This window comes from Microplitis demolitor, chromosome 8, assembly GCF_026212275.2.
Source record: "Microplitis demolitor isolate Queensland-Clemson2020A chromosome 8, iyMicDemo2.1a, whole genome shotgun sequence".
Taxonomy (NCBI): Eukaryota; Metazoa; Arthropoda; class Insecta; order Hymenoptera; family Braconidae; genus Microplitis; species Microplitis demolitor.
Window position 1 is genome coordinate 12705758 of NC_068552.1, and position 15615 is coordinate 12721372.

A 15615-nucleotide genomic window follows, 5' to 3' on the forward strand; every position below is an offset into this window, starting at 1 on the left:
TACTCTCTTTCATTTGCCACATTTTAAATTGATTCTATTTTTTTACTCATAAAACTTGTCTATTTTACATTTTATTTATTTTTTTATTTTTCAACAGTTTAGTCGCGTTATCAACCCGCTTACAAGTGTGTAGGGAAATATAATTTTAAGAATTCCTGTACCCTCACTTCTACCCAGCAGTCGACCGCCGTAACTTCCCCTTCTTTACAAGCGTGTGAGTCTGTACATGATTATTTTAATAGTCATGGAGGGTGAATGTCTTCAATATAAAAATAAGTCGACGGACTCATAACGCGACTCGACTGTAACTTTTCATTTGCATTTTGAAACTTCCAACTACTATCTATATGTATATATATATATATTTATATACATACATACATTTATAACATTGATGTTAGCGTTTATCTCAAACATAAAATGTCACGGTTACTCTTTCCCTCTGTCTCTTCGATGACAGTTTCCATTAACTTTTGCTTGCCATATATGTATGATGTTGAGACCTTAAACTCGATAGCAATCACTTTTGTCAAATATAAAAAATGACATTCACTTGACTTGAATTATGGATGTGTATGTATATACACACATTTATATATATATATGGAGACTTTACTGTTAGGTACATTTACCACGTATTCACTATTCTCTCGTCTATTTATTTTTTATTTTAAACTTCTTTTTGTAAATTTTTTTTTATCTCTCAAGCAATGCTTTTTTTCCATCCCTGAGTATCATTCCTGTCGCTTTAACGCGCTCGTTAAAGCATTTAGTGTGAACGCGGCGTGGAAAAAACCGCTGACAAACGCCTTTTATATTATACAAAAATAATAATAAAAAATAATAATGCCAACAAGATAACAAATGTAAAATTATTTTTGAAAATAATTTTTAGTATTTTTCATAAAATTATTATCGCGATAATATTCATTCGTAGAGATACTTTTCATTAATTTAAATAACTGCATTAAATGAACGTTAAAACCGATTATGGCTAACAAATATTTTCCATTTGCACTAAAAAAAGTGTAATTCATTAAAATGCTTTGTATTATATATACCCATTTAAATATATATATAGATATATGTATATATATATGTATATATGTATGTATCGTTACGTGCAATATTATTCGTATGAAATTAACGGTAAAATTTAATTGCAATTGAAGAAAATATTTTTTTCCTGGAATTTAAAGCCGTTAAAAAGTGATGTCTTCATGGGGTATTACTTAAAGTTGTTTATTTATCTATACACTACTTTATTTTTCCTTCAGACTTGAGCTTTAATACTTTCATCTGAAATTTCTATTAAAACTTAATGTTAGCTGTATCGCAAGAGCACGAAATACAACGTGACTAACGGCACCATACTCAGTTAACACAACTAACGGGTTCACTCACGTGTAATATCATTTTAAAATATATATAACATTGAATAAAACATTTATTCATAAATAACTATAAGTATAATTGAATCGTATATTAATAGATTTATTTAAAAGTACATTTCATTATGAAATTTTGAAAAAATTATCAGTAATTAAACGCGATTATTTTTTACAATTGCAATATGTACATCATTACCAGTCAAGTAAATTTATAGAGGTAGATAAATTTTAAAGGAATGTTGAGTTTGTTGTGAGTACAGATAACGATCGAAAACTATCTACTTTATATATGTCTATATTTATTCTCCATCGTATAGAATACACGTTCCTCTGGACTGGTATGCAATAAAATGAAGATATGAATAGAAATATTGTGATAAATTTTATATCAGCAAAACATATATCTATTATTTTCCATTATCTTTTAATAATAGTTAAAATAATTGATTAATTCATATATATTTGAAAAATAATTTATATATTATCTTATCAAATTAGCTTATTATATCTTTGTCATGATTATGAGTAAACAAAAATAAGATCTCAAGTACATATCAAGAGTTCAAAAGATAAAAGAAAAAGAAAATACGATAAAAGTTTAATATTATTATTGTTTAGATATTTAATTATCTCAATTAAAGTACATGAAGATAAAGTCTATATAATTCTTACTATGTATAACTTAATATAAATTGTATATGCAATAATTGTGTCATTAGCATTATGGTGAATATAATTGAATTGAGGACGTTGATAAAATGCATACAAGTGGGCACGACGTGAAAATGATGGTGTTGAGAATTTATACCGCACTCTTTAGATTTTTATTTCTATTCTGTATATTATTAGTTATTATTCCTCATTTGTTTTGCATAATTATACAGTTAATTTTCGATGGTGAATGTAGATTCTGATAATACTCAATTTGTATATAAAGTCAAGTTAATTATAAATAACAATGATTTCATATTTTTTATTATTCAAATTGTTAAATTTGCTTGATGAATAAATTTTATAAAATTATATTCCATGACTGGAAAAGCTGCTTTAATGCTCTGGTTATTTAATATGTATGCAGAGAAAAAAGTTGAGCAAAAATTTCTAGATCGCCGAACAAATTAGAAACGGTTAAAAAATCTCTGATTATGAAATATTTTTATTTATTATTCTTACTTATTTTTTTTATCAACCAGAAAACAGATTTCATCTTTAAAAATTTGCGCCAAGTATGCAACTATTGTAGTAAAAAGTTTTGAAATCAAAATAACTACCAAGTGTCTTAGCAGCACTTAAAAATGTTGATAAATTTTTGTTTAATTTAAGTCAACAATTGATATTTGCTGATTTCTTGTTCAGTAAAATTCAATCAGAAGTTAAAAATTTTCTCTGTGCCTCTTAGGTATAATTTTTATATAATAACAATGATAATGATAATCAAGATATGATTTAGATCTAGCTAAATCTAAGAAATAAAACAAAAATAGATCTTGATATTTTTTTTTTTACCTGATGAGAAAATCAAGTTAAATTTAATTAAAATACATAGTATATAGTATCAAATTTTTATCAATAAGCTTTCATGATATTTTTGTGAAAATTATAATGTGAAAAAAAAAAAGTATATATGCATTGAGAATTTATTTACGTTTATTAACATATTTATGAAAATAACCATATAAAAATAAAAATTAAAAACAAATTTTTATTATTATATGGTTATTTTATTTAAAAAAAAAATTCTTTTTGATTTTAGAAATTCATTTATTTTCCGCATTTTCTTTCTTTTTATAATAGATGTTTACGGCTATTCTTTCTCTTTTTATAATATATAGCACAAATGCAGATAACAAAATTTATAATATATAAAAAATATCCATATTTGGCGCATAAGATATTGATACGGGGTATAACTTCTTAAATACTGCAATATTTAAGGTCCATGGACTAGATAGTTCGATTGAAGCCGCAATCGAAAGCGATTCATTTATTTATATGGCTTATCCAAGATCATTGTAACACTCAATTTATTAGATTTTCTATAATTTTATTTAGAAATTTAAATATCAACAAATTGATAGTTGGTTCGGGTATAGATACAGGTATAGATAAGATACTCGGTCGAAATTCTCGCGTTCACACTTTTCGATGCTTCCTTGGAAGAAGTCATTATTCAAAAAAGAAAAAAAATTAAGGGTTTTAAGTGAGGGTGGGGCAAGTTGACCAACCTAGATAGAGTGCATCTATTCCATAATTTGTGTAAAAAGAAAAATTTTTGATTTAAAGTGTGTTAAAAAATGAAGAAGCTTAGAGAACTGTAGTTAAGACTACATATTTATTTCTATATTTTTCTTATCTTAGGTCCTTACATCCTACAATTATATTTGATCTAGGTACAAGTTATAGCTTGCATTATTGTCTCAAGAATATATACCTAGTTTTATTACCCTGGATGAAATATTCCTTTCGTTTTCAAGAAATTAATAAAACCTAATCCTGCTTCAAGGACAGAGAAAATGCAGACCAGATGTCCTCGCATTTTTTTCAAAGACACAAAAATAAAATATAAAATTAAAAGTATAAGAGAGAGATTTTTATTAACTGACGAACAATAATTCAACAAAATAATCCATTATTTTAAATATTTTTTTGAATTAAGAAAGACTGAAAAAAAGTTATTTCGATATTGAAGACAAATGGATTCATAAACAGATTAATAGTTGATAGATTGCAAATTTGGTAGTGTACATAATGATTCTCAAAATTTAATTTGTGAATATTGTTTCTAATGTATGAAAAGTAGTACAATTACTTTAATTCTTTTCGTTCGTTAATTATCATAATTTTTAGCGGTGTTAAATATTAATAATAGTAGAAAGAATTTACTGGTAAATGTTCATTAGTAATAACTATTTAAATAAGTCGATTGTCGATTCAGATAAATTTTTGTTGATTAATTGGTTTAATTATTGAAGTATGTTGAATTTGTCATAGACGAAAGACAATTTTTAAATAAAAAATTCGAGTATAAACAAAATTTTTTTTATTTTACTGATTTTTTTGTTATGGTTTATTTAACTCTCGAGTTTCGTTTCATTCCAGTTCCCTCTCATTCAAATAAGTAACTCAAATGACAAACACTAGAAAAAAAATCCGTGTAGTTATTTTGATATTTTTTTAGAGCTCGTTTACAGAATGGTGATGAATAAATGAAATAAAAGTTATATTTACATACATGTTATTGATAAACATGAATGTGTAAAATGACAATAATTTATTATGTATAATTTATGAGGTAAAGTGAAATAAATAGAGTAGAATAAATGTGAGACAGAAGCAATGAGTACAACAGGTTGGCACAACGGCGCGTACTAACGATCTTCCGGGCGACCTATAGCCCGACTCATAAAGCGTGTCCCTTTGCAAGTCGTGCAACTGGTCTACGACGTAGTATCTCCAAGGATCGAGATGATAAAAATTATCCCATTCAACAGGTGTTGTGTGATCAAGATGAACAAAATGAATAAAATCGTTCATCGCTTACTTACTTCCTTCCTTCCTTCCTTCCTTCCTTTCTCTCTTTCTTTCTTCCTCTATTTTATTTTTTTCCTTCGATTAAACAAGTGAGAATAATTAAATAACTTTTTTCATTAAATTTTATTATTTTATCATCAAAGTATAAGATATGACGTAGATATTAAACTAAGTAATGAGGAATGAGATGATTAAAATTAACTCGAATAAACTTTTACGTTTATTGAACACATGAAGTTTTTTTTTATTAACTTTTTATCACTATTTTAATTTATTGAAATTTTTTTCAGTCTTTGGAACATTAGAAAAATTTATTTTCATTTAATTATTACATGCTAGACTTTTTAGAAAATTAATCCGATCAATATTTTTTTTTTTATTTTTATTTTTTTTAATTGTTTGTTTTCTTGTAATTATTTCATACATCATTTGTGACCTTGTCAATTATATTGATAGTTTAATATATTGGTATATACTTTGAATAATATAGCAGCGTTAGTTTGAAAGTTACAAAATTTACGCAAGGCGTTAAAAATAAATTCAAAACAATTTATATTCATTTTTTCTTTGTATTATTTGAAATGTTTTTTTAGCTTACGATTTTCATTGTAATCGTGCGACAACGCAAGCGAAGCACACCTGTCACAAAGAAATATATATTTTAGCAACACTATACTAGTAGTATAGTGTTGTTGGCTGTAGCAAAGCGAAAAAGTTCGCCTCTAGACTCCTCGACGTGAAAATAACGTGCGGCAGTTTACGCGGTTATCGTGTGGAAAATGCGTATTATTCACGAGAATGTGCCCAGAATTTTTATTAGAAATAAAAATTTATAAAAAGACATACAAAAAAAATAACAATCAAACAAACAAACAATAATAATAAAATTAAATAAACTGCTAGATAAGAAAAAACAAAAAAATGAATCAGTTTCATCATACATTTTTTGTTTATCAGGAGTATACTTGAAGCAATCAAGTCAGATTTTTTGTTTTGTTAGTTTTTGTTTATTGCTAATTCGTAATTTTTCCATAAAATAAACTATTTTGTTCATTGATGTCATGCACCGTTGCAATTTTCATTGTGTATTTGTGAACTTGTATGTTTGGACAGCTGCAGGCCATTTACCTCGCTGGAATATTTGCAAAAGAAACATTTGGTTTTGTGATTTACATGTCACAGAACTATATATTTTATATATAAGAGGTGTTATATAAAAGAAAATATTTTTCGTTTGTTATTGGAAAATATTTATTAGAAAATATTTCATTTCGTCGAAACGCTTTTTTTTTGTTGTGTTTTTATTATTGTTTTTAAATCCTAGTTTTATTAAAAATTAATTTTTCAATATCACTTAAAACTTTTTTTTTATTGACACATTTATTTTATAATTTTAACGTATTGTCAATTAATGTCAAAGATATTTTATTGTGAATGAGATATGAATGTTGAACGTTAGAAAAAGGTGTGTATCTTACATAAAGGAAATTCAATATCTTATTGATGGTTCTTTTGTAGTGTACACAAGACAAAAAGATTTCTTGGCGCAAGAAAAATTTCTCATTACGAAATGAAAACAAAAAATTTTCTTAGGACTAGAAAAAAATTCTTTTTTAGGTGAGAAAAAATTTATTCTGCTAAGAATCCTTTTTTTTTCTGTGTACTATTTTAATTGGTTCAATGGTTGAACATGTCATTGGCTAGCAGCCGAGAGTGTATTTATATCAACAGATTACTCTCTAAAAATAAATTAGTGTAATTTACTGCGAATCAGTGAATATACACCGAGAACCAGCTATAATACCAGTATACCACTGATTGAATTAGTGATATAGTTACAGCTGGAAGAATAGGGAGTATTTACTGATTCGTAGTGACTTTCACTAATTATCACTTTTAGAAATAAAATGAATCAATTGAAATATATTTGCTGATCTGAACAAATAATGATTTGAATTTTTTGTTGGTAATTAAAGACATTTCTATATCATATTTATCCACTACCTACAATATCTATAAATACAGATATATATTATATAGATATATACGAGTTCAATAACATTTCTCATTCATAATCGCGTTCGGTTTTATGAAAATAGCCTTTCAAACCATAATGTCATTCAATACATATATTAAATGAAAAAACATTGAGTTAAATTTATTGAAATAAAATAAATATAAAATAAAATGGATGTATCGAAAAACAGATAAATTTAAGAATAAAAAATGAAATAAAGAAAAAAAATTAAATAAATACTCATTTAGAATATAACTCAACTGTATTTTTTCGTGTGATTTACGAGACAGACTTATGGCATTTTCGAGCTTACGGTAATGCGATGGTCATAGAAGATGAAACGTATATAACGACATATATGTGGTTATAGTATAAGGGATATATATAGGTGGTATAGAGAATGTGTGTGTGGTATGGTATAAAATAAGGTCATGTCTAGAGAAAGGTTGATCTTCTCTAAATCCGTAAGACCTAGGGCAGGCAAACGGATATAAGACAGGGCAAACATTTTCGAATTACACACGAAAGACGAGTATAAACCCGGCACATCGTATAGGCAAGACAAACGATAAACTGTTCCTTAATCTCTAGGTGACAACAATGAGGTTGCTAGTGATGCTAGTGACAGTGGTGGTGATTATGTTGGTGGTGTTAGTGATCGTTGGATGAAATAAAGCCCTAGTGCAGTTGAATCAAGAAAACAAGATGATATTAATTTAAATTAAATGAGATGATATGAGATGAGAGAAAAAGATAATGATAATTAAAATATACAGAAATTGAGAGACATGATATAAAATGAGAGAAGGTAAATAAACGATTTACATATAAACAGTTGTTAGTCTAGTATTTAGCTTTTTATTTGTAACTAAAATTACTTTGTGGTTTTAAACTATCTCTCGTAATTGTATTTAACATATTTAAATATGCATATGTACGTGTACAGTATATATTTATATATATACATACTATTAGTTGAGCTTTTAATATTATTATTATTTTTATTATTATTATTATTATTATTATTATTATTATTATTATTATTATTATTATTATTATTATTATTATTATTTAAGTTAAATGCTCAGGGAGTTATCCCCGGTAGTCCGACTCTACCGAGGGCCTCACCTGAGCGCCAAATCATTACTGCTGCGATGCTTCATCAACAAGATGATCAGCATGCGCAGCAGGCCAAGTTTCGTTGCCTTAGGAGACGGAGGGATCCGAGTATGACAGTCTTTTGCATCCGCGATGCCAAAAACTCAACTTGAAGAGAACAAGTTGGGATTCTAGCAAATTCAGACACAAAAAGTCTGTTTCATCCCTCCTAAGACGCCAGCAATGAGCACGACAAGTTTGACACGGTAGCCTGGGTAAAGTTTGCCAATTTCGAACAGGAGATCCTGATATATCTCGTGTTTGTGCTCCTCTTTAACCGTGATGTTATACTCAGCCGGAGCTGAAAACTCAATCACATAAATGTTACGAGCAGTTTTATCAAAGAGCACAATATCGGGATTATTATTATTATTATTATTATTATTATTATTGTTGTTATTGTTTGTGACTATTTTGTATAGAAAATATACGTATATATATTTATACATGATAATCTGATAATGGAACATAGTGAGGATTATATTACGACGATGAAACTGGCAATGAGTATTGTATTGTAGTAGTTGAGCGACGGGAGAATGAAATGCACACCTGCAACGGATATTATCGAAGAGGTCCATGGTCCGTGAAATAATACGATCGACTCGATAAATCATCGTGACGTGCCCGCTGGGGAGTTTTATCCCTTGTGGCACATCTCAAGGGAGTATCGCGAGATTTTCCGCATTCTCTGCATCTTTATGCCGATAAAAAAAATACAAATTAAACCCGTGACCATTAATGACTTTTTGCAGAAAAAAAAAAATAAAATGAATGAAATTTGTGTAGGTAGATAAATTTTTTAAAAAATAAATTTAAGAATTTTTTAAATTTATAATCAAATAAAAAGTTTATTTGTAAGATATTTAATTACCATTTTAATACTCGGATTCTGTTTATTAATGTGCGGGTTTTTGAATTTATAATTTTTAACGGCAAAAAAAAGGAATCGGGTATTTAATAGCCGGATATTGAGAAATATCGATTATTAATATTGGGCTGAAATATAATTGAGCGTTATTTTGAATTTTTTTTTTTTGTTAAACTTTTTCAAAAATCAATTGTCAGGTGAAAAATATGAATGACTTTTGTTTTATGATAAAAACTATTAAAAATTTGTTTTTCTTCTTTTGCATCTAATAATCATGCAAAATATAATTTTTCTTCATGCAAATTACTTGCGAAAATGATTAAATGAATCAAATTCATTTAAAATCCAGAAATTTTTTTTTTTATCTTTTTTAGGGGGTACCCCATTTTGTCCGCAAAAATGAAAAATTTTGTTTTTTTTAACGATAACTGAAAACTTTTTCTATTTGCTTTTAATATCATTTAAAAATAAAGATTTAGTGAATTTGAGTCCTCGAAAACTTGGTATTTCCTGAAGTACCCCGTTTCGCCCCTCCCTCCCCTACTTTCATTGACATCAATTTTCAAATGTCTTATTTTAAAATTTACTATGTAGGTTACATTTTTTACTTTTTAACATTGTAATTTCAACAAAGACTTTTTGGATTGAAAATTATTTCAAAAACTACATTTATTCCGATATTCATTTTCCTATTTACTTTTGAATGAAATAAATATTACAGTACATCCTCTGTCATAATACGATGTAAGTACATTGTAGATGTAATTGATGTAATTACATCTAGATGTAAATTGTAAAAATGACGATGGTGTATCGTAAATTTTAAATGATACTTTATACGAAAGAGCTCTAGCCAGGCGTTGCCATATAGCGAGAGCTAGAGCTAGAGCATTTCCGAATTCACCCTAAGTAGCTGTGTTATTGGTAGTATTATTTGAGATCAAATTTACAATATGATACATCGTAGAAATTATGATTTTGAAGGTATAGTCCACCACTACGATGATCAATAGGAAAAATTACGATGTTAGCAACATAAATTCGACTAGAATTTTTTTCCGTGTAAAATGATGTGCTTGAGAATGTGTATGCGTGCTTTAGATGACTGCTAAAAGAGATAAAGTCAAAAAGAAAAAACAAGTTTAAGGTAAATCTTCGACTTTCATTAGTTGGTCTTTTCATTGGGTTCCGGTTGCAACCAATTCCACGGAAGGAAGAGTAGTATGATTAAAAAAGTTTTAGTGAGTATGAGCGTGTTAGCAAACCTGATAAAGCTGTATATCTATGTATACACATACATTTATTTATTTTTTAGTCATTGAATGAGTCTTGATTTTACTATGACTATATATAAACCATAAACTTTTCGAACGCCACAATAAATAAATTCTATTTGAAATTCATTAAAAAACAAATCAACTAACTATACATATTAAAAAAAAATTTTTTCCATCACGCCCGATTCTATTTTAATACCTAATTTTTCTTCGCCGCTATATTGAATTAGTTTTTTTTTCCTGCCAACTTTTAACAAAGTAAATTTTCCAGCTCAACGTTAAAATTATACGATCGTATTGTTTTATTATTATTATTTTTTTCTAATTTACAACAACGGAAATTGTTGGCATGTACTTTAGACGTTTCTATTTGGCTGTACACCCAACAGTATGTCTTTTCATTTTTCTCTTCATACCTAACGATTGCAGCTATCGCGACTCACTACTATGTATATATACACATATAAATACAGCTTCTACCAGGTTTACTTTCTGCATAATGCATAATATTGCACGTACTTTAACCAACGCGTGCATGCGAATACACGGTGTTGGGCGCAACTATGTAGGGGCAATTCAAATTTCTCTTACTTTCTACTTTGCTTCATTTTTATATTTTAATTTTTTTTTTTGCTTTTTGTTTTATATACATTATTATTTTTAGTTTTAGCATTTTTTTACTTTATCCACTTTAAAACCGCGGGACACCGGTGGTCCACGTCGCAGAACTTTTTCAATGTGTATATACGTTTTTAAAAGGCTTGCGTGCATAATGTAGACCACTCACGATGTACGACCAGGTCAGAGTCTGAAGTGGAGGAGGAAAAGGTAAAATATACTACGAGTAAGTTTCTCTGCATGTAGGTTGAATTTGTTCGTTCACAGAAATATAAGAAGGGTGTTTGGGGGAGTAGTTTTACGAGCGGTTCATTTAAACCAGTCTTTTTCCACGTTCTACCTTTACACATTGGTCCACGAGAAAAGAAAATTTATCGTCCAGTTCATCATGTTTTTTTTTTCTCTAAAGTAAATTCACTGCTTGTTGAATTTTTTTTAAATGTTTGATAACACCTAGTATTTGAGTCATTGTTAGAAAAAATTAAAAAAAAAGATAATACATTTGTCTGGGAAAATTTATGGCAACAAATAAATTTCTTTAAATTATCATATCTCGAAAGTTATCTAGTTCTAATTGATCGTTAGTTATTAACGATATATTTTTCTTTTCGATTCAATGAATAATTAGTACCATCTCAATTAAAAAAAAAAAAAGTTAAGATTTTTTAAATGACTTTTAGTAATAAAATTACAGAAAAAAAAAAATGAAAATAAAATGGAAAAATAATTAGAAGTAATACGGAGAGAAAAAAAATCACAAATCGCGTGTTTTCAGTGTAAGTACTTTGATCTAATTTCAGTTTTCATTGTCACGCACGCAATGTTAAAGCTAATGTAACAACACAGAGTGAGTGTGAACGGGTCCACAAGCTAACAGTAGAGTGTATGGTAAGTCTACAAACCACAAGGTCGAGGTTTTAGTGTTATATAGTCACAATTCCACAGGGAAAATGACTCACATTCAAACACATACAAACATGTATACATACATATTGGCACCACACAAATCGAGTACTTACAAATGGAGTCAGTAGTTTAGTGTCGTACTGCAACCACACAAACTTCAGTACAAAAACAAATTATCTTTCCGTTCAGGAAATTTAAATTATCATGAATGACTACATTCCATAGATATATCATTTTAAATGAATATTTTACATTTAAACTACTTCCGTTTTAAGAATTAATGACTCATTTTATTGATGCATAAAAAACAATGGCTGATAAAAAAATAAACATTAATTTCATATTGAATATGAGTTTTAAAGTTTCGTTGTTGCAGTTCTGACGAATAAGAGTATGTTATTACTAAAATGTTTTTTTTTTTTTTTTTATTTTGCAAGTGGACAAATATACGTACAAATTTGACAGTTCGAATTGATAAACAGAAACAAAAAATAGTAGTGATAAAAAAATATCGACACAAACATATTTTTGAGTACCTTCCATTTTTCAACAGTTAAAAAAGGCTTTGATAGAAAATAATACAAAATAAAAAAAAACTGACGTACCTATTTGTATTTGATGCGGTGAAGCGCGTCGAAGTATAAATGAATAGAACGAATGACGATCCCATACACATGGGTTTTAGTCGATGAAATGCACAATATCACAGCTTTATCACAGCACGTTGAAGCACGTTGGGCACAATGGACACAACATCGAGTATATACACGCGATTACTTCAAATGTATCAACCTATACTAGCGACTTTGCTTCTGCCGTTGCTGCTACTATTTATCTACTACTACTCCAATATATATATATATACATATATGCATTATGCCAGTAAAGTGGCTGCAGTTGCACCGTCTGAACGATAGATTTTAGTTATAGTCGATACTAAACAAAACCAGTGTATGGATTTTAATACCAATACTAAACTCACTGTTGGCTTATTTAAACTAACACGAAACCGAGCATCACCTTTAATATATTATAATCCTGTTCCGCTCCGAAACCGAGCGTGTCTTTTTCTTGACCTTCACTTACAACAGCCGTCATTCACAGCTTTAGTTTCCCTTTACCTTCACCTGTTCCTTATATTCTTGCCGACTGTCGCTCGTTGCTTTACTCTTTTAAAACTTGATTTTTTTTTTTTTTCAACTTTTTTATTTTTTGCGGTCTTTTATGCGGCCCGGCACTTCCAGACGGCCTTAATTATATCCGTGACAACTTACGCGCATCCGGTGCATGAAGAAGAATCTAAATTTAATTATTTTCTAGATATCTAAATTGCTGATTTTACTTGGGTAGTTTAAAGTTTTTAAAAAACAAACAATATGTTGAGTTTATAATTTCACTATAACCTTGATTATTAAATAATTCACAAAAGTAACAATTATGTTTTTTTAATTTATAACTTAATTTTTTATCTTAAATAATTATAATTATTTGTGTAATTATTCCAGTATAATTATTCAGTTATTGGATCATCTTCTTGTAAATAATTTTTTGTCAAATAATTTTTTTTTTAAAATTAAGTATGCAAATAATTAAAATTTTCACTATTAACAATTATTAATAATAAACGCTATCACATTGATGTAAAAAAATTTTATACACTCCAATTTATTAATACACTAAATTGTTAATTGAAAATTTATACGCTCAAATATTTTTTTTTAAATAACTAATTTATATTTATATACTATGATAGTAATAATAATATAATATAATAATATAAGTAAATGGGATAAAAGTCGTGACGGAAAGATGAAACACAAACAATCCTTCCGATCTCACGTTCACCGGAGCACTGACTCGTCTGCCTGCGCGAGTCACGGTACACGGGGTAGTCTTTTCCCCACTACTGTTGAGTTTAACTCAGTCTATACTACTGTATACAAGTAGTGTAGAAAACTAAATGAGACAGACCAAATGTTGTCCTATAATATAACTTGAGTAGATCAACTCTGTTTGCTGATGGTAATATGTTCAAGACTGCGTCAACTAATTATTCATTTTATATTTTGTTATGTCTATTTTTAAAAATAATTACTCCTATCTATTTATCTATATATAAATACATATATATAGTTCGATGTCATCACATGTCAGATAGTTACGTATTCAGTATCATAAAATATTACTGTTCATATGTCTAGAGTTTAGAAACTAAATATATATAAACCAGGAGAGGACATCCCGAAATGGAAGACAGAAGATGGGGCATTAAATTCAACATTACATTAACATTTGTGTACTTGGATTATTCAAGTGATTAATTTAATTGTTCATGTCTGTATGTCCATTGGTCTGAGTTTGAGTATTTTGGTCTGCTGACTACTGAGAATAAAATCTAGTTCATTTGATTATTTTCGCACCATACTAAAATGGAGTGCTGAACGATGTAATAAATATATCAATTGAACATTAATGAAAAAAAAATATTTCTATTTGCATATTTTTTTGACATACATTCTGGTGATTTATTTTTTATATTAAATATACTAGTACTTGCGCTGGTAAAGTCAACGAAGATATCAGTATCTGATTAAGTTAAAATAAAAATACAAGATCAACATGGTAAGCAAGATAGTAATCAATAAAATCATTGATTAAACAAAATTAATTCACTTCATCATTCATCAACATCACCAAGTTGATATGACTCTCTCTCCACGTGATTGTGAAGCGGAACGACGAGTTCCTTTGGATTATACGGACGCATAGAATCAATAAGAGTAAAAACAAATTTTTAAATATATACAATAAATATATATAAAAAAGTGAGTAAGTGAGCGAGTGAGCGAGTGAGTGAGTGAGAGGATGGAGAAGGCCGCTTCAAGGTCTACCACTTTCATCAGCTGATATGCTGACTGCCGCGTGGCGTTACATCTCTTTGTTTTCTTTTCTCCATCCCGGTAACCCGCACACACATACACAAGCGCATAAACCGCTTATTCTGCTGCCACAAAACTAGTAACATAAGTGACTGTATATAGCCTCTGGCTACGATTATGCAGTCAAGAGAAGATGAGCAAACTACGCGGTTTCGATAAAATATTTATAAATCTATGATTTCCGTTTGAATACCCAATATTATATATAGGATTGAACATAACAGGATGTTGATGTACATTTATTCACATGACAGCTCTAAAGACCCTTTTTTGTTACTATTATAGTACAAATTTAGTTTCTTAATTTTAATTCTTTTACTCCTCACTGTTTAATACAAAATTCTACTTAACTCCACATTTCCCTTTACTCTCGACGCTTCAACCGAACTTTGATCTAATTACTGTTCGCACGCGATCACGATTATATCTTCATCGGATCGTGCCGTGCAAGTTGAAAGGGATGAGAGAGGGTAGGAAATAAAGGAAGAGTGCGAGGTGGCAAGTCAGAGAGACGCGATGCCTCGTCGATTGAAATACCTGAGCTTTTTCAAGCTTTGCCACCAACATTGTACTTTAATTTCTCACTCACTTACTTTCTCACTATTCTCTTTCTCTTGTTTTGGTGCATGTATACGTATATATAGATGCATATGCATACATACAAACATATTGAATTAAACTATATACATCAGTAGGGTAGGCGTCAAGATCCAAGAGTCTCGTATAACACGAGAGCCGGCAGCAACTTTTGTACGGTTATTAAACTTGCACGAAAGACCACGCAAAATACAAGTGAAGCCGTTGGCGTTTCGCGCAACAGCGTTTTTAGTACAAGATTTCGTCCGGAAATCTACTTCACAAACAGTCTAAAATATATACATATATATATTTTTTTTCTGACGATTTC

The 15615-nt window shown here is 28.8% G+C and overlaps 1 protein-coding gene across 2 annotated transcripts in view; it reads right to left on the reverse strand.

The window, feature by feature from the left end:
* Positions 1–15615, reverse strand: part of LOC103573956 (mannosyl-oligosaccharide 1,2-alpha-mannosidase IA) — a 276712-nt gene that overhangs the window by 46533 nt on the left and 214564 nt on the right. The window contains exon 1 of one of the 2 annotated variants that reach the window (XM_053741013.1): positions 12375–13613. The exons of the other annotated variant lie outside the window; for it this stretch is intronic. The gene's annotated coding sequence lies outside the window, so the exon portion shown is untranslated. Of the gene's footprint in view, positions 1–12374; positions 13614–15615 lie in introns of those variants that run through there. 2 annotated transcript variants of the gene reach the window in all.